Consider the following 21718-nt stretch of genomic DNA (forward strand, 5'->3'; position numbering starts at 1 on the left):
TCCATACATATTCATTCTTTTTCACTGGTATAGGTTATTAGGTTTGTAGAAATTTGAACCATGTAAATTATAAAGATGACATATATCTTTCAAAATTAATTTTTTGCATTTTCTGGAACATATTTCATATGCAGTTAATATCCCGCAGCAAAAGGGCAAAATTCTTTTTAGTTTTTTGAATGGATTTTCGAAAATAAAGTTTTAGTTACTAGAGCATAGGTCTGCAGTCTAAACATGTTAAATGATTGTGGCTTCTTTTGGAAAATCCGTTCTTTTTTCTTACTACGGCAACTTAAGAAACAACGCAGAAGCATGCGAGTCCAGAAAAAACAATAAAAATCCCGCGGTAAAACACTGCAGATAAAAAACATTTTACAGTTAAAAAATATTAAAAGTTGCAAAATTCACAACGATTTTCCTTCGCCGTATAAATTTATGAAATGTCAGTTAACAGGTTTAGACCGCGGACCCTTCATGTGTATAACTGCATGAGGCTAATGTATACCCAGGAAAGTAAATGCTTCCCTGAAGCTGATTCCAACAAGGTTGCAGGTATATTTCCCCACACATTTTTCGACAAATTCGAAAGACTAAGAGAGATTTTATATCCATTGAGATTTTATAGTTCTTATTGTATTTTATTTTCAAATTTCATAAAAAAATTATTCTAGTACACCATCCACGAATTTTGTTTACAGAGAATCAAGAAGCAGTGGCAATACCTTTATTTCTTATGATGATTACACTCACGCATACGCTGTATGGAAAAATACAAAACAAAAACAAATGAGGGTGCATCTGTTGCAGTGAATCAGAAAAATAAAAAATTGTCTTCTTAAGTAGTACAACAGGTTTTTATCGTACGTGTTCAGGTAAAAATATTACTTACAAATACAGGTTGTCACAAAAGTAACGACACAGGCCTGTATCTTCTTGAGTGAATTATTTTTCACAAACTTCAAGGTCATTCCAGTAGTAACTTTCAACAAATAACCTCATGGTGACCTTAGTTTTGACCTTGAGGATGACTTTTATGGTTGTTTCAAGGTAAACTTTTTTTAAAGTAGGCACGCCCCTTTTTGACACTGGCAATTGAGAGAACGGAAAATTTTATATGCAAATGTGCACTTAGGTCATGTGTTCCGAAAGAACTTAAAGGTCAGTATAAGGTCATTTTAACTTAAACAATGTTTTGACAGCTATAAGAACAGCTTATCACGTCTTCATGAGAGTCTAAACTTTAACCTTCACCCTGATCTGACAGTCGTTTGACGGTCACATATTTGGTTGTACAACTTCCCTTTATTTCGATTTCCAGTGACAAAATAGAGCTTATCATAACAAATAAGTAGTTGACCTTGAAATAACCATTAAGGTCATCAAGGTTGTCCCCAAGGTCAATAGAAAATTTACATTCATCATATACAGAATCACCTTAAAAACCCCTTGACTAATGTTTTTCATTAACGCTATAAATTGACCTCACTTAACCAGTCTGAGCGGTCGTTACCTTCAAACGGCTGCCAGTTCAGTGTCAAGGTCAAATCTAAAACTTGCATTAACATGTTAATGACAATTTAGTGACCGTAGGGTGACCTTTAAGGTGATCCAAAAGTGCATATTTAAATGTAAAATTTTCCATTCTATCGACTGCCAGTGTCAAAAAAAGAACCTTTCCATTAAAACCCAGTTGACCTTGAAACAACAATGAATGTCATCCTGAAGTTCAAAGCTAAGGTCACCATCAGGTTCCTTGTTAAAAGTTACTATTGTGGCACTCTGTATATTAATTTCCGACTCTGTCATCATAGCGAATTTGTAAATTACTGTTCTGAAAATATTTGACCTAAAACACGATATTAACTGTTTTGCAAAATGCCTCAGATATAAATCAAGTTTTAAAGAACCAAGGAGATAAATTTGATAAAAAAGGACGTCGAATGCAGCCTCTCATTTTATTTTTAGTGCTAATTAGAAACTTGGAATCGGTATAGGTTTTTATAAATGAAAAAAAACTAATAAATAAATAAAAATGAAAAACAAAATATAGATGAATATACAATACACAGAAATATTGAAAAAATTTTTTAATTATTTAAAATTTTAAAACTCTTTAAGGAATTTAAATCATAATCTAAATTTTTGAAGATTAAACAAAAGCCTTATAAATTATTTTGTTTTTTTTTTCATTTCGAAGCAGTAGCTTGTAAATATGACAAGTATTTGGAGATGATATGGCCTAATATTTATGAGAACACTTTATGCAGAAAAGAATTTTATTACATTTTTTGCAAATTAATTTAATTTAATTTTGTTTGCAAAACAATTAAACTATGTATTGGGCGCAATATTTGTATTCCTAAACCTGGAAATCTTTTCATATTAAGAACTAAAAAATGAACAGTAAATTAAAGCACTTAAACTGCTTCTCATTTGAATTCAAAACTTTTCAAATTAACTCCCTTGAAATTATTTTAATTTCAAGTAATTTTAAATGACTAATTGCCCAATTGTAATTTATCCATCAAAATAAAAAAACCACTGAAGAATGACAAAAATGAAACTATCATAAAGTAACTGAATTTTAAAATTACAGAAAAATCAAACTTTCGATACTTGATTTCCAGGAATGAAAATATTAAATGTATTTATATAAATTATCTGGTACTGCGAGATTCCGGACACTATGAGATTTTGGAATTTGAACAATACATTTTTTTACAAATAACATTCATTATTACATTCTCATTCATGAGAGTGTAATGTAATCGTCCAAATTTTCGATCTCTGGTTTTTAACGGATCTTTACGAATATCTGTCTGTATGTCTGTATGTAGGTATGTCTGTATGTAGGTATGTCTGTGCGTCTGTTTGAATGTGTGTATGTTTGTTTGTATTTCTGTATGTCTGTATACCTGTGTATGGTTACCTGAATTTTGTAGCGACGCTAACTTTTGAAGGAATTATCCGATCAAGTCAGCCTTTGATGTATTTCTTAAGGTGCCCAAATGAAGATTAAGTTCGTTAAACAGATATTTCCAACCAAAGTTTAAATAATTAGAGAATATTCCAAATTTGGACATTTTTTCTTCTGAAATTTTGGACATTTTTGTCAAAGTTTCTTATAGATGGGTGAAAGACTTGCAAATTATCCAAATAAAATTTGCAATTTCGATGAAAATTACGAAAGTTATATACTTTTTAAAAATTTTTAAATGTTTAGAAAATAAAAAAATATATTTTTCTAAAACATTAGGAAATTTCATTCAAATTCTTTATTAAATATAAAAAAATAGTCTGAAATTTTCTGGTACACGTTGAAAAGATTTGCGAATCATTTAAATGACATTTTTTAATTCGATACAAAGTCAAAAATTTATATGCTTTTAAACATTATAAAAATTTTCAGAAAGAGGAAAAAAAATTTTTTTCAATAGATTAAGAAATATCAATCCAAATGCTTACTATATATAAAATATATTTTTTCCGAAACTATTATCATAACATTTCTTATTAGACAAAAGTTCCAAAAGTTGGATCATTTTCTAAAGTATGCATTTTTGGTTTTGAAGAGATCCATAAGTTTAAAGCACTTTTTTTAGTAGATTTTAACAAATTTTTGAATTATGTTGATGCAGTTTTTTAATTGGATATAAATTATCAGGCGCGAAGCGAAAGTTTCATAATGAGAACGTAATCGTCAAAGCCGTAGGTGCTTTGAGAACCTTCTTTAAAAACAAATCGAAAAAAATTGCTGTTACAATTTATAGCTGTAATTCCTCAGAAGTTTAAATCACAGTTGTCGATTTAAGTTACAGTATTCACGATATTTGATAAATTTTACTTGAAGTATACGCATTAAGCGTACCAAAACGAACGCGAAGCGCGAGAGCGTCCCCACGCGCCCTTAGCGCGCTTGAACTTGGCGCGAAGCGCTGCGCCCGTAGAGCGTAGAGCGCAATTTGGACATTTTCTTCTGTGAATTTTATTATTAAGGAATTTTTTACTTTTGTAATTTTTACATTTCGAATTACTTTCTTTTTCGGAAATTTTATATTTTGTAATTCTTTTATCTTTTAATGATTGCGAATATTTTTTAATATTTAAAAATCCTCGTGAATACTCTCTTGGTTTTTCACTTGAAGAAGAAACAACATTTATAACTCTTACAGTAATCTTAAGGTCAAGTCTTATTATAATTTGAAATTTTAAAATTCTTAAAGATTCAAAATTTCGTTTCAAAAATCCACATTTTATATTAAATGTTTCGAAATCTTTTCAAATTTTTAATTACATAAAATTATTTTTTGTACGTCTAAGTATTTTTGAGAATGACTTGCATTGTTTATAAAATATTGGAGAGTATACATGAATTCTTTTTCCAGTAATATTAAAAAAAGATTTTGATTTTCTTAATGATACCCTTCAAGAATATAAAGAAACTTAAAAGTCTTCAGAAACAAAATTTTCTTTTCAATTTTTTTTTAAATCTTTTTAAAGCTTCTTATAATTATAAATATATTTCAAAATAACTCAAAGTTTTCTAAAAATTTGCTTAAATCATAACAAACTTTAAAAAAATTTCTTCCAATCTTCAAGCTCCTTTGTTGATATATATGGATATCTTTAAAAAGTAAAATTAATCTCTTAGTAAAAAACTTCAATATATCGAATTACCACAGAAATATTTTAGGAAAACTTTTTTACAGTTGAAGATCACCCCCCAAAATTAATACGCAACTACCCATTCAACTATTTTACAGACGCGCAAAATTATTTTCTATCACAAACAACATTCTATTACAAACAATAAAAGTAGAAAAAAAATCAAAATAAACTTTGAATTTTTGAACAAGTGATATATAAATTGGATTAAAACATTCCTTATATTTTGTTAAAAATCCAATCTCCTGAATTTTGATCTCGAAGCGACGCATTTTATTTTAAACTATTTGATTCGTAAAACGAAAACCTAGATTTTTAAGCAAAAAGTTTTTGACTAAATAATTTAATTCTTAACAAAATAGTTAGTTTTTTAACCCAATAAGGAGATTTTTTAAAGAGAATAGATGAATTATGAACTCAAAGTAAAATGCTACAATTTTCAATTGAACATAAATACTTTTCAAAAAGAATGTAAATCCTACAACAAATAACTTTTTTTTGTAGGATCATTAATATACAATATTTTGAAAATATCCATTACCACCTTAATTTTGTAATTGTGAATTCTCTTTCGTTAAAAGAGCTCTTAGATCGAGAGTTTGATTGCACCTACGGCACGCGACTGATGGCAATCGCACTCCGCGCTTGGTCTTTGTATTTTTTCCGCATTCGTGCACAGACCTTTTAAAATCAAAGGTGAACGGACCAACAACTGTAATTTTGTGATGTTGAACTCTCTTTTGTTAAAGCTCTTTTGGCTTTAAAGAACACATTCTCATCACGTATCTCGTGCTTCGCACTCGATTTTGTCCAACATGTCAACTCTTCTACATTATACACAACACTTTTATGTCAATTATGACACATTTTTTATGTAGTTCTGTCTGGGATTACTTATTAAAATATTGCAAAATAAAAAGCAAATTGTATTTATCAAGATTATTTTTGTATTTGTTTCTTATTCTGCTATAAATTGCATTCTAAGCTGCTCTGAAACATGTATCATTTCAATAAATGTATATCATTACAATTCATAATATGCATAAAAGGTCAATCATACTAATTCTTATTTCCTTGTTTTTATAATTTTTTTATTTTTAATGTTGTTTTTTACGATTAATTAAAAACTACTGCACACCTGCATAGGGTCTAATACAGGAACCTATATAGGGTCCTATATAGCAGCCTAGGTCCTCTTTCGACTTTTCTGTGCGTTTTCCAAAAAGTTCATTTTTGCATTTTTTAACTTATGTTTCACTATTAAGAGAAAATCTACTCGTCCTATCGAAAAATGATTAATAATAAATTTATAGATCTTTTTAGGCGAACAACTTTTGTCTGGTAATTAAAGTTCATACCTTGGGTCGTTTTTTCAAACAAATTTAATATTTTTATTTAGAATCTTATTTCTTACGAATAAAGCAAAAATTACGTGTCCTATCGAAAATTACAGCTCTTTTTTCTATGAACAATCTTTGTCTCATTTTTCTTTCGTAGCTTATATCGAAAAGTGATTCATTATAAATTTGTAGTTCTTTCCAAGGCGCGCAATTTGAGCTTTTTTATTTTCTTCGTGCCTTGCATAGTTTGACCAAGAAATGGAATTTTTTAATTTTTCATTATTTTTGGTACGATCAAATTTGGAATTTTGAACTCTTCGACCAAACTGAAAAAGTTGTTATCATAGTCCAGTAGGGCTTTCAAAAAGCAAAGTTTTTCTCTCCTTTACTTTTTTCATATCATGCGTTTTTTGGCTTAAAATGTTCATTTTAGTTTGTTTTTTTTGGATTTTGAAAATGCTCTATCTCTGACAATTTTACTTTTGTAGAAAAAAATCAGAAGGATAAATTGTTTAAGTTTTGAAGTACTATGAACAACCGTTCATAGAATTTTTACATCTTGAAAAATGTGGTTTCAAAAATTTTTTGTACGATCGAATTTAGGACTTTCAACTTTTCGACCAAATTAAAAAAATTGTTATCATAATCTAGTAGGGCTTTCAAACGGCAACGTTTCTCTCTTCCGGACTTTTTTTCGTATCATGCGTTGTTTGGCGTGAATTGTTCATTTTAGTCTGTTTTTTTTTAATTTTGAAAATGCTATAATTCTAGTAATTTTTGATTTTCCGAAAAAAGTAATTAGGATAAATTGTTAAATTTTTTTAATACTATGAATAACCGTACAGAGAATTTTTGAATTTTTAAAAAAGTGGTCTCAAAAATATTCAAAATGTGCCCACTTTTTAAATTTTCATCCAAAATGGCTGGCTAACGAACTTGACCTTTAGTTTAGGACACTTAACGATTGTACCAAAAGGCAATGTAATAGATTACTTTTTTCAAAAGTTATCGTGTTCACAGACAGCCAGACAGACATACAGACAGACACATTCGTTAAAAACTGTTTTTCGGATTCAGGGGGTCTCAAAACGTGGACATTTGACAAAAGCTGGGAGGCTCAAATTTTACACAAATCTAGCACCTTCTCTTGATGAGAATGTAAAAATGCATATCAAAATGGTGAATTTGGCCCAACAGTCAAAAGAAAATACTACTCTAAGTACAGTGAAGACTGTTGTGTTACTACGCGTATTTAATTCATACAGTAAATTCCATTTTTTTATAGAAATCGTTTGGTGGTTTTTTAGTAATATTTATTTGGTGCAAAAAATAAATCTTACTATTTTTGTAAACACAACTTTTAATATTTCACTAGATCTGCCAAATATACTAAAACAATAATATCCTGTACTTGAATAGGCGAAACCTAATGTCCTTACATAGATATGAATAAGTTTAAAATATTTAATTTTGAAAAAGAAAACTATTATGAATTTCTCACTACAAAATATTATAAACCACCAACAGATGACTAACAAAAAACAACAAAAAGTAATTTAAAGAAATGTAAAAAGTGACTATATTTCTGTGATTATTTCAACATTGAATACCAAACAATAACAATTTCATAATAACCAAATTATTCCACTAAAAAATTCTGGATATTTTATGGTTAATATACTGATTTTACGAGAATTAGTATTAACCTTCGAAGATACAAGCTTTCCACAGATACGAGCGTCCTGTATCCAAAAATGCGAGCAGAATTTTTTACCCTCCATTACTGCCCTATTTCTGAGCCAGGCGCGTGCGATTGCGCGCTTTGAATTTGACGTGCGCGTGCGCGTAAGAGGCCTGTGTGCGTTTTCATCATTAGAGTCATGGATTCCAGAACTTCTCGTATCTTTGGAGTTCGAGGAAATAAATGAACTTGTATGATTATTTTTTCAGAATCATCATCAATTCCTCCTGGTACACTAGGATCCATGGGTTTGGTGAATTTAGTACAGCCCACCATAGTCGAAATTATCACTGTATGCAATCCTCGTCGCCTTGGTTGTTTGATAAATAGTTATTTCGTCGTCACGCGCCCTGAATATGTGCCATTTAGCTCTTTTCGTATCAGATTGACTAAAGGAAGTTGGTCGCAAGAAGTCGGAGAAGTGGAAACGTTCAGAGAAAATCATAAAAATGTTGCAGTAATTAAAATTACTAATTCTCTACCGTTTTTAAGACCTGAATACCATGCACTTGAAAAAATGGGTTATTCATACGAAGCTATCTTATATGCTCTGGATACTGTGCTAGACTGGATACAATATCGACAGTTCACGATAGATGTAATGGGAACCAAATGGCAAGCAGGTAAGTTCAGTTACACTATACACATTTTCTCGTTGGTAAAGTGAAAATAATGTCTTCTTTTGGCAAAGAGATTTTTAATCTTTGAAATTAACCTTGTTAATGTCATTTTCAAATCATATCAAGGTCCCATTCGTAATCAGCTGGTATAAACGGAAAGTGAATAAAATTATTTCTAAACATTTTTAGTCCAGATTTTTATATTTTGTTTTTCACACTCTTATCCTAATGAAAAAGTATAAGTTTCATATATTTGATAAATTACTTGTTGGGATCAGGAGGTAGTCTACCGAACTGCTTAAATACGGTCACAGTACATTTTCCAGTACATGCAAAGCCTTTCGAATGGAAAGTGTTCAAGTTTCATGGTCATAACTCGTAACTTATATAAGAGCTTAATCATTTAATTTTTTCGCTTCACGCAAAATTTTGTCCTTTATAATTTATTCTCTTGAAGTTTTTCTGTATGAGAGGCACAAATCGAGCAGTTTTAAAAAAACTATTTTGGCTACAAATAGCTCAAAAAAGCCAAGAATGTTGTTTCTTTAAAAAGTCGTAACTATTGATCTATGAGTACAAGAAGATTGTATTTTTTAGATTTACGCATAATTTCCTTCCCAGCAAGTTTTTTTTGTAACACTTACGTATATTTATTAAAAAGCGAATCATTTCGAAAAAACTGAACACAAATCATTTGACCTGAAATAGGTCGAAAGTGGTCAACTGCGACAGGCCATAACTTATGATCTATGAGTGATAAATCCTTTTATTTTGTTTAGAATCACTCAGAATTGCGTCTTCGTTAATTGTAATTGTGATTTTTTTTTAAATTTAACAGTTCTAGAAGTACAGATATAAACTTCAGAATTAGAGTTTTTCGCTTCTTTTTTTTAAATCCGGGTTTTTTGAAAGGCCATAACTTCCACGGAATTAGGTCCCCAGAATTTTTTTAATGGATATTGTGCAGAATGGTCTCATGAATCCAACGGTATGAGGTGCAAGTTTTTGTCTGCCTCATAGTTTTTGCAAGAAACGCAAAAAAAAAATAATCTATTTTTATACATTGTTTATGGGTCTTTTCAAGATTTGTCTTTAGAATTACTTTGATTGTGTTAAGACACATGAAATTTCTTCGACACTTTTTCGCACCTGATTGATAGTTTATATAAAAAAATCGGAAACAAGAATTGCAACCAGTTTTTTTGAACCCGATTGTAGCCAACATTTATTAACATTTCCACACTTTGTTTTCGCATTCTGCTAAAGAAACCATAGAGGGAAAAAGTTTGTCTGAGACATTTTTCTGTATCTCGAATAGTTTATTTAAAAATGAAAAAGTAAAGTTAAAGGAAAACATATCGTTAAATATCAACAGGGGGAGTAATTATTAACCGATTTTTGTCAATCTTTTTTTATTTTCTCAAAATAATATAAAGAGGCTAATTCAGCCAATTGAAATTCAATTATTATTGTACAAAATTTTGATTTTCTCCGCTGGCTCCAATTTTAAACAATGAGAAGGGCGGGTCAGGCAAGAAAGCGTCCACTCGAGCGACACTAATCAGCAAGCCATGGGGAGCCGCACTAAGAAAGCAAAAGGACCAAATATCTTACCATTGTTAGAAGAGTGTCGATTGAGAAAAATCAAAATTATCTACAATATTAATCAGTCCAATTTCAATAGGCTGAATTATCCTCGTTATATTATTTCGAGAAAATAAAAAAAAACATTGAAAAAAAATCGGTTAATATTTACTCCCCTTGTTGATATTTAACTGTATATTTTCCATTAACTTAATTTTTTTATTTTTAAATAAACTATTCGAGATACGGAAAAAAGTCTTAGACAAACTTTTGCCCTCTATGGTTTCTTTAGCAGAATGAGAAAACAAAATGTGAAAGTTTTAATAAATGTCGGCTACAATCGGATTCAAATAAACCTTGTTGCAAATCTTATTTGCGGTTTTTTTTACATAAACTATCAGTCAGATGCAAAAATGTGCCTAAGAAATTTCATGTGTCTTAACACAATCAAACTAATGTTTAATTTACAATATTTCGAGAACGACCGTCAGTTCGCGAAAGCACCTCATACCGTTGGATTCAGGAGACCATTCTGCATAATATCCAATAAAAAAATTCCAGGGACCTTTTAGGTCATACCACTTGTTCGATGTGGCTCCCGGATGGCCCATGAACGGGGTTACGTGGCACCACCGCATGCTCCGTGGTGCGGGAAACACCCAGAGCTATCGCTCTTTTCGCAACAACGTCTGCGAAACCATACCGAACTGCTCTAAAAAAGGGGCTATGAAAACATATCCGATAAATCCGACCTCTGGACTATCAATTGTTGTGTGAATAATACAGAGAGAGCTTTGGTTTGTGCAAACCGTAAAACAAAACCAACGGATGATCATAATACTAAAAGACGAATGCATCAACTTGCCATAAAGATCGGCTGAACAAGACAGTACGCGTCCCACATGCAGTGTCCGATTGACTACATCACATCTGGCAAGGATTTTACCGCCATGGTTCGAAAGTTCGCACGCGAACTCCGGACCTGTTATCACATACTCAACAAGTCAAGGCTGCTAACCATCAGGCAGCCAATTTTGGAGAGAATACGGATACTATCTAACACTAAGAGAAGTCTAAAGCCGAAAGAGAGGTGGCTAAGAGAAAATCAACAGTTTCTCTCTGACTCATCTCAACTCTTCCAAGATCCTCCAGTTACTATCGACCACCCGCTCAAACTATGGGAGGTTAAAGTGTTTTTGAGAGAAGTATACGAAATGCAGCATACACTGGATGACGACTCAGAGACCATAAATATCTTCAAGGAGCTGTCTAAATTATAGAAGGGATGTAAAATCTTTTTTGTAAAAAAACAGGCATATCAAACACCTTTTCCTGAAGATGCAAAATCTATATTATATTTCAGCAAAACTGGACTTGATAATTTTTCTTTTAGATAATATGAATGTTTGAAAAAGAGAGTGCTTCTCTGGCCCTCTGTCATTTTTGGATTTTAAAATCGAAAATAAATGTTTCTTAATATTCAGAACTATCCAGTTTGAAAATTAAATAGTAAAAGTCCCAATCACGTTTTTCTTGTAACAATGGTAGTTCATAATAGCGTTGATCTTTATAAAAAAACGCAAAACGTTAATGCACAAACTCATATCTTATAAACTATTTATCGTACAAAATTTTCTTAAGGCTGAAGCCTGATATTAATAAATAAACATGAATAATTATTTTGGCAGAAGCAGCAGAACCATTATTTTCACGAAGACGTCAACAGCGAATGAATCAGAATCAGAATCGTCACAGAATCATTCCAGAACTAGGACAACTAGGATACATAGGTCTGGTGGAAATACATGAGCCAACCAGAGTCGACATTATTTCCTCCGTCCACAATCGTCAGCCTGGCTTTGCAATAAATAATGGGTACGTTGTAACGCGCCCTATATTTGTGAAATACCCCTTTCACATTAGATTAACTGTGGGACATAAATCCAAAGATTTCCAAAAGTTTCGTATATTTAGAGACGAAAAAGAACAGGTTGCCGTGGTTAGACTTCAGTCACCCATTTCGTTATCAAGACCTGAAGTTTATGCTTTCTATTATCATGATTATTCTAAGGCAGCCATTAACTATGCTGTTAGTATTGTGAAAAAGTGGATGACAGAGCACGGCTTCACGGTGCAAGTGACAGGATCTAGAAGGGAAACAGCTTCAGGGCCATCTGGATCAAGATTGCGCTAAAGATTGACTATTCTCGAACAACCTGAATCAATTTTTAATTATCGAATTATTTTTAAATACAAGTATTTCATTTTCTGTATAGGGTAGTCCGGGGCGGCAATAGCCTCCGAGGTAAACTGGGACACATGATTTTCTCCAGGTTACATTTTTTTTTAAACAGTTCATTTCAACGAATAGATAAAATAATTTGAAAAATTTACCCACCCCTTCGCGCACACGATATTCGATGCAATTCACGGTATTTATAGAATTCAAAGAATTTATGGAATTCAAGAAACTCATAGACTTTGCTAAAGCTATGGAATTTATCGCCTTTAAGGAATACATGAAAATCACGTAATTCGCACATTCATGTAAATAAACCAATTCGCGGAATTCATGGAAATAAATGAATTCGCGAAATTCATTGAAATAAACGAAATCGCGGAACTCATGGAAATGAATAAATTCGCGAAATTATTGGCATTTATGAAATTCACGTAATTCATTGACCTTTAGAAATTTACGGAATTAGTGCAATTCAAGGACTCGTATATAAATTCAAATTGGGAACTAGTCTGGTTCCCGACCATTCGACCCCACTTAAAGTCGGGGGCTAGTCGGGTCATCTGACTAGCCCCCGACCAGTAGTGTCACGGTAGATTAGTCGGAGGCTAGTCAGGTGACCCGACTTATCCTAGTCGGGGTCTAATCGGGTACTAGTAGGGGTCATATGATAATACATCCGCGTGAAATATTAACCAAACTCCCCAAAATTTGTGGAACAACCCCTAAAAGTTTGTCAAAATACTTATTATTTACGGAAATCTCCATAAACTATTTTGAAATATTTAAAAGTGCTCAAATTTACCCAATATTTGAAAGGGAACATAGCCTACGCTTAAAAATGCATAAATGTATGTAACTGAAATTCCCCAAAATTTGTAGGATATTAATTCAAAAAAGAAACTTCAGCTGGAAGGCACCAATGGAAGAGCTTCGCTCTGAAGGAACCGCCATGTTGGTCACGGTAGTCTCTGCTGCAGGTAATTATGTTTCGTTACGTGTGAACTGCTGTCTTTAACACTCGACGCGTCATTTCTGTTGCGCGAGAGGCGGCACGTCGCGCCCTTGTCGATTTTCTTTAAAGCTACCAGTCCAGAACCGCAAGACTCAAGTGAAAGTGGTAGCGAAATCTGAACTGTGCCGTGCTTAATAGTTTACTACTAGTATACTGCTCTTCACTGATTAATCAAAAACTGATGAATATTTATGAATATTCCTAGAAATTCGCAATTTTCTACAAATACTACAAAAAAATAAGATTACGTGTTTTTGAAGATTTTGATCGTTGTTTTTATAAAAAGTTGATTTTCGTACAAAATTATTAACTTAATAATTATTTATTAAGAATAGCCCGACCAGAACCCCACTAGCTCCCGACCAGAGCCTGAAGTTTACCTGCACGGAAATTAGTGAACAAAATGGCCCGTTTAGCTCTTGACCAACCACCGACCAGGCCCGAATTATATTTTGATAACAAAAAGCCCAACTAGTCCCCAACAGGGTACTTTGTCAAAATTAATAACCTGACTAGCCCCCGATTAGTACCCGACTTGTAATAGGGCCAAATAGGGTTATTTCCACACGGGGAATTCACTGAAATTACGGAATTCATCCAATTGGCGGTAGAGAAATTCATGGAAATTGTAGAATTTACGAAATTCACGGAATAGGCTTAATTCATAGAATTTTCGAAATTATCTAAATTCGAGAAATTCATATAATTCAAGGAATTAACCGAATTTCAGAATTCATGTTAATGAAGGAATTAACGAACTTCAAGAAATACACGGAATTTAAGGAATTCGTGGGAGTCCATGAATTCCATACATTATATGAATTCCGTGAATTCTATAAATTCCGTGAATTTCATAAATTCCTTGAGTTTTATGAATTCTTTGGATTCCGTAAATTCCTTGAACTTTTGTAGGTTCCCTGAAATTCTGTAGGTTCGGTGAATTTATTAAATTCATTGAATTCCGTACACTCAATGAATTCTGTACATTTGTTGAATGCTATGAATTTCTTGAATCCTGTTAATTCTTTGAATTCCATGAATACTGTGAATTCCGTAAATTCTTTAAATATCTTGACTTCCTTATAATCCGTGAATATCTTTATATAATGTAAATCTATAAAATGTCGGCGATTACAACAATTTTTCTATTATTGATGAGCACCGGGAACGTCAAATAAAAAGAATTGTCATTTTCTTTGTCATATTTATTTGTTTATAAAAAAATGAAAAACTAAATTAAACATCAAGCTCGACAACTTTCTTTGAAATTCTATTAACTTAAAAAAAAACACCCAAATCGGTTGACAGGTTCAGCCGGAATCGTACTTTGAACCAAAAAATGTACTGTTTCCCCACTGTGCACAGGTGCGCAAAAGTAGTGTGCGCATAACTGCGAATCACAATCACGCGAGAACTAACTTTCTAAGCGCAAAGATTCAGGTTTAAAATTATACCTATTAATATATCACTAAATTTGAGGTAATCATCTGCAATCCGAAAAATTTGTCTGCAGTTTTCTTCTCCTTTGGCGAACAGTTCAAGCTGTATTCGGCTGCAGATGGTAATAATTACTTTTTAAGGATTGGTTTTCTAGGCGCAAACAAAAAATGGTGTAAATTTTGGCGATAAAATAAAATAATAAGTTTAAACAATTTTCTAATTGGTTTTATTATTTAAATCCATACCTACTTTAGTTTCTGATTTTTTCTTTCTGTCAGCCTGAGGCAACTCTAATTGGTGCAATCTAATTTTCATGCGAAAGTCAGGCAAGTCATTGCCACATAGACACATACTTTTTCTTTATTTTGCAGAATCTGCAAACAGTTCTAAACAAAAACTACAAGCACTTTAAAAAATCCAAAAAGGTTAACATGTTTCAAAGCTATTCAAAAATAACTTAATAATTTTAATAGATGTTTAAACATTCCAAAAAAATAGAGGTTTTGGAAGTTTTCGAATAAAAATTCTTAGACTTTAAAGAAATTCAAGTTCTTCGAAAATCTACAGTTTAATAAACATTTTTTTTAATATTTTGAAAACCTTCTAGACATCTTTTAAAATGATTCGAAATTTTCCGAAAATTATTTTCGAATTCTGCTAACCAACAAAAAATTAAATCCTTATTCATTATTCATTTACTATTTTCAAAGAATCTTAAAAATCTTTGACATTGTATTTTCAACTTCCAAACTCATGTAACAATTAAAGTTATGTGACAATATAAGCTATGTATAAAAAAGAGGGAAAATTAAAAATTGATTTTTCGAACAAATTAACATAAAAATTTGTTTTCGAAACATACAGAAAGTTTTATAGCTTTTTTATGATTCTTGAATGCTGCTTCTTGTTACGAATTAAATAAAAAAATACATTTTCAAATTATTACAGCCACAAAGAGCTATATAAATGATGAAAAAAAAAATTCTAAGCAATTTCTCTTCAACTAAGGAAATGGATACTAGAATTTTCATAAAAATATTACTGACAGGAGATCAAATGATTTAGGATTTACCCAGAAATCTTAATAGAAAAATTCCAACATTTGCAAAAAAATTAGAAATAAAAAAACATAATTTTTAATCTTAAAGTAATTAGAAAAATTCTGAAAAATAGACTAGTGACTTTTGATGTTTCGAAATAAAATTTTAGCTACATTTGTACACATTAGAATAGAAAGAATAGTTCTTCATGGAAAAATTAAGAACATTGTTCATTAGTTAATTACGATAAAATCGTATTACAATACTTTATATATGCCACAAAAATTATTTTTTCCCAAGTTCGACATTTTTTCATAAAAAATGATGTTTTTCCTTTCGTAAAACATAACTGATAATATAATTCTAATTCCTAAAATCATATTTAGGCTTATGTTCAATTAAAAAAAAACGAATGTTAAATAATATAATAGAATCCTCTTCGAAAGCATACTGATTTTTCGCTACTTAACATTTGTATTTTTAACCAAAATGATTAAATTTCTATCGAAAGATGAATTGTTAAAAAAATTTCAACAAAGAAAGATTTCATTTAATTTTTGAACAGCCAACTACACGAGTAAATATGCTTCGACTTGAGTTCGACTTGTTTATGTCTTGAGTTCGTCTCGAAGACATCAATGTCTGGCTACGTCTCAAAACTGAGTCGAGACATAGGTCTTCGTCTTACTTTTATGGTTACGATAGGTAAGACTGCATTTACTTGTCTCAAGTCGAGCCTTGTCTTGGCTAAGACGACGTTTACTTGTCTCAAGACAAGCTTTGTCTTGGCTAAGATGGTCGAACTTTTTTCGGCAAATAAATGAGATTAAAATTGATGAATGAACAATGTGTAATTATTAAATAAGTTATTTTTAATTTAAAAGATCAGAATCTATAGGTATGAACGAGTATAACCCTTAAAAATTTTCTTAAAAAAAAACTTGTAACTTTCTAGGAGGATCTGATAAGCCGTCAAAAATACTTAAAAACAAACAACAATTTCAGTATCATCGTCAAACAAGTATGATACACATGAAAATCAATAAATCAGTTCACTAAAATATCTTAATATAAATATTGTATAAAACTATACGAGATTGTTTAATCATTAACAAAGATTAGCTTTTATGACACTCAGAATGACACTTTTTGTTATGACAGGTATAAACTCAAAGTTATAAACCGCTCGTGTTGTATTGATAAAAACTTGATTAAAGAGATAAATTTATGTCTTCAAGACATAGAAACTTGTCTCCAAGGCATGACTTAAAGACTGGCTCCGTCTCAAAACTAAGACATGCTCAAGTCGAGCTTTTCGACTTCAGCATGTCCTGCTTGGGGGAAATTCAAGTCGAACTCAAGTCGAAGCGTTTTAATTTGGGTACGATGGATTATCAAGCTAAAAATAGGAATTTTCAACAAAACACGTTCAATATTTTATAAAAAAAGGAGTATTTTTCACAAAAAAGGTAAATTTAAATCAAGTAGTTGAATTTTAACCAAAAAAGATTTTAACATTCAATCAAAACGAGTTGAATTCAACCAAAAGGATAAATTTGCAACAAAAAGATGTATTTTCAAACCAAAAGGACAAATTCTCTCTTTAAAACGGTTTAATTTACGACAAAGCAGATTAATATTAACAAAATAGTTAAATTTTTAACTTGCAGGTATGAGTTGTCCACGAAGTGTTCCAATGTTCGAAAAAAAGGGCTTATACTTTAACTTAAATTTAAATTACTGAACTTTAAAGCTGAAAATACTACTCTTTTTTTAAGACCGTTAAATTTGCAACAAAAAATTAATTTCTCAATAAGAAGGATGAATTTTTAATCAAAAAGACAATTTTTTTTTAAACAAGTTAACTTTCAATAAAAAAGATAATTTAAAAAACAATAGTATAATTTTTATCTCGCAAATTTGAATTTTTGGCAAAAAATTTTATAATCGATTAGGAAAGATCCGTTTCCTACCAAAAGAAGATTAATTTTCAATCCTAAAATACGAATTTTCTATTCAAAACAGCTTAATTTCCGACGAAAAATATTAGTTTTAACGAAAAGTTTATTTTTAAATAAGAAATATAACTTTTTGACCAAACAAGATAAATTTTAAATCCAAAAGAACGAATGTTCTATTCCAAGCAGTTTAATTCCGGACAAAAAGATAAATTTTCACAAAAAGTTCACTTTTAAATAAGAAAGAGGCATTTCTGATATTTTAAATAATAGACAAACTAAAGTTTTCATTTTAATCAATTTAAGAATAGAAATGTACACAAAATAGTAAATTACAAAATAATACAACATTTTTTTAAATATAATGAAATATCAGACAAATTAAATTTTTTATTTAAGATGGTAATTTTTCGAGCTGAAAGAGGAAATCCTGTCACACCCTATCGCTTTTTCAGTCTTATGCTGAATTAATTGAAGTTAAAATTAAGTTTTCAATTAAAAAAATCAATACTAAAATTTAAAACAAGTAATACTATTACAATCCCAATCATTAGATAACTGTAAGTTGGCGATTGCGAATTCTCTTTTGTTAAAGCATAATATAAAAAACAAATAAATTATTAAACTTTTTAATAAAAATTTGTGACGTTGGTCCATCAATTCAATTTGTTCAGTTACGATGTTATTTCACACGATTTAAACAAAAAATACACATCCTGGCGTAAAGAGGTTCGAAGACAATTTTATATAAAATTTAGGCCAAAAAATGTATTCGTTATAATGTTATTGTAGCTGGAGTCGTTTTTTCCAAAAGTATATTTTTTTCAATATATTCTTATAACAAAGATTTATTACAATTTTGTAGATCTTTTCAGCTTTTTTTTGTGTTGGTCCAGATTTGTTCGTTAGATTCTTGTTTTTTTTCTTTTTCTTTTTTAATATGAGTTTTCATCAATTTTATTATTAGACGTTGAATAGGATTTTTATTTTGGATTTTATTCTAATTTAAATGTCTTAAATTTTCAAAAAGTTTGTATTTAAGAAAATAGTTTTAAACAACAATAAATTGATTGAACAACAATTTTCTTAAACTTGCATTAAGTATTTCAATACTAATTGAAACGTGTACAAAAAGTTAAGAGTTATGTAAAAAAAACCGCAGCTATTTGAAAATAATATAGATGGTAATAGTTATTAACAATGATAATTATTTAACAATAATAACAATCACATCAATAACGAATCGTTTAAATAATTCTGTTTGTTAAAATTAATTAATTAATTGATTAACCTTACTCTATTTAAAAACTTGTCAGCTAACATGGTTACAAATTCTACTATTTGTTGAAAATTCAATTATTTCGTTAGAAAATCATCTTTTTGGTTTTTCTTTGTTTGGTAGACAACTAATATTTTTTCTTTCTTTGCAAAAATTTGGTTAAAAATTTATTTTCTTCATTAAAGATTCAAAATTTCTGTTAAAAATGATCTCTTTGGTAAAAAAGTCACGTATTTTGTTGAAAATTTATCTTCTTATGTAGAAATTAAGTCTTCTGAATAAAAATGATCTTTCGGGCCGAATATTCCACTAATTTGCTAAAAATTAAACTACTTCGTTAAATATTCATATTTTGTTTGAAGAATTAAAATTTTATTAAAAAATGTATCCCTTTGTTTGAAAATGTAAATATTTGGTTCATATTTTTCTTTTTTACTCTCCTCGAAGGTCTATTTTTACTATGTTAACTTCAAGTTAGGTGAAAATTTGGTTTCAAATCATTATTTTAGAGATTCATAATTTTGTTAAAAATTAAATTATCAATATGTAATTCATGTAACATCTATTTAATTTAAAATTGGAGAATTTAAGTATATTATCTAGAATTCTGTTTTAAAATAAACGATTAATTTTTATGTGATAATTTAAGTACTAAATTTATTGTTGAAAATGCAACGTATGTCGAGAAATCAACTGTGTGGTTAAAAATTTATGTATTTCGTTAAAAATTCATCTTTCTGGGTAGAAAATTTATTACTTTGTTGAAAATTTAACTATTTTCTTAAAATCATCATGTTTATCTCAAAATTCTCATTTTTCTTAACATTGTTCGAATAATTAGAAGACAACGCTTTTGAATTGAAGTAGGCTAGGTCACGTTTAAAATGTCATAATATGGCCTTTTTCTTGTTTCAATAGATATAAGAATTGTATATCATGACTTCGTTTTATTAAAATTTTCTACTTTTCAGTTTTTTGATATTTTTGTAGAATTATTATATACAGTCCTAAATCTGTGGGAAGAAATAAATTTTTTTTATTAAAAACAAAACATTTTTCATCAATCTCCGTTTTCGAAAATTTTATCCAGAATCGTCAATAAGTTTATCAAAAGGACAACCGCAGGATTTCGCCAGGAGCGAATGCAAATCTGAAAAACTGCACCCGATCCCAACGAAATCGCAGTTAAATCTCAGCCATAACCACGTTTTACGACCGTGAGATAGGTGGTTACAGTCTATGAGGGAATCAATACGAAGATCCGGCAAAAGTCTCGTGCACCCTGAGAACACGGAGGGACCCAAGGACGAGCGCATTCTGCATTTTTTCCGCAAGTGTTTTCGCATATTGTAAAAACGCAGAGATTCTTTTCAGGCTATTAACCAGTAAAAAGCTTGGCACCTTCAAGAGCGCCCATGATAAGGACGGTTAGTTTAACAGAATAATTCCGAGTACAATCGTCGCAACTCACTTATAAAGTATCTATACCTCTCTTTCTTTTCATTCTCCTTGGCTATAATATTTTTGTCAGGTAATTCCGAAAATTCGATAACGAACATTGTTCGCTTCTCGAAGTCAAGAAGAACCATGCGTGGCCTCGAGTGTGCAACAGAAACAATTGTCGAAAATATAACTACCATAGTATATGGTTCGACAATCCCTAGAGGTAGATGTAGTTGCTCTTTTTTCAGCATAGATCATTTACTCATCCGTGTAAAATACCTCTCTAAAAGTTGACCTTTTTAGTTCTCACACGATTTTTTTCCAGATGAGATAGTAAATCTGGTTTTCCAAAGCAGCATCAATCTCTCTATGCACCTCACGATTTGTGGATGAATCTTTAAGCTTTCCAAGAGACAGATGATAAGTCTATGGGCGGTCAAATCGAAAGCTTTTCGATAATCATTCTAGGCTATCAATAGGTCACGCTGGTAGGATGCTGCATCTTTGCAGACGCATCTGTAGATTAGCAGATTCTCCCGACATGCTGCTACGCCTTTCTTTGTGTCGTGTTGTTCATACATTTCTTGCCACACAGGTCCAGTTGCCGAAACAATCCTATTATTTGAGATAGCTGTGAATATCGTATACAGTGTTTTCAGACAAGTGATTGGCCTGTAATTCTTCGGGGCAACTAAGTGACCTCTTTTCGGCAGGAGTATTGTGCGCCCTTTCAAAGGAGTTTCCAAAGGAAATCCGCAGTCAAAAAAAGAAGTTCTTATTTAAGAAAACGGTCTTATCTCCATTTGACTTTGAAAATTGACCTCCAGGTCGAAATTGATGGTACAGTCAGATGTCCCCCTCGGTTCTGGTCAACCACTGTGAAAACCATTTCTTCGCAGATAAAGTAGTTTAGAAGATATTTGGGATTACAGATTAAAATGGGTCACCGTATATATATATATATATATATATAATAATATCGCTCCTCTAAATGCTCCTAGGGAAATTGAGTCAATTGTCGAGAATGGGAAGTGCCGTATATACTGGAACTTTATATTCTCGACAATTGTTTCTGTTGCTCACTCGAAGCCTGACATGGTTCTTCTTGACTTCGAGAAGCGAACCATGTTCGTTATCGAATTTTCGGCACCAACTGACAAAAACATCATAGCCAAGGAGAATGAAAAGAAAGAGAAGTATCGAAACCTTATAAGGGTCCACGAGGCTTTTGCTGGATCGTCGTATTGATTCTTTTACAGACTGTAACCACCTATCTCACGGTTGTGAGACGTGTTTATGGCTGAAATTTTACCGCGATTTCGCTGGAAGCGGGTGCAATTTTTCAGATTAGCAC

This window comes from Belonocnema kinseyi, chromosome 3, assembly GCF_010883055.1.
Source record: "Belonocnema kinseyi isolate 2016_QV_RU_SX_M_011 chromosome 3, B_treatae_v1, whole genome shotgun sequence".
In the NCBI taxonomy this organism is placed as follows: Eukaryota; Metazoa; Arthropoda; class Insecta; order Hymenoptera; family Cynipidae; genus Belonocnema; species Belonocnema kinseyi.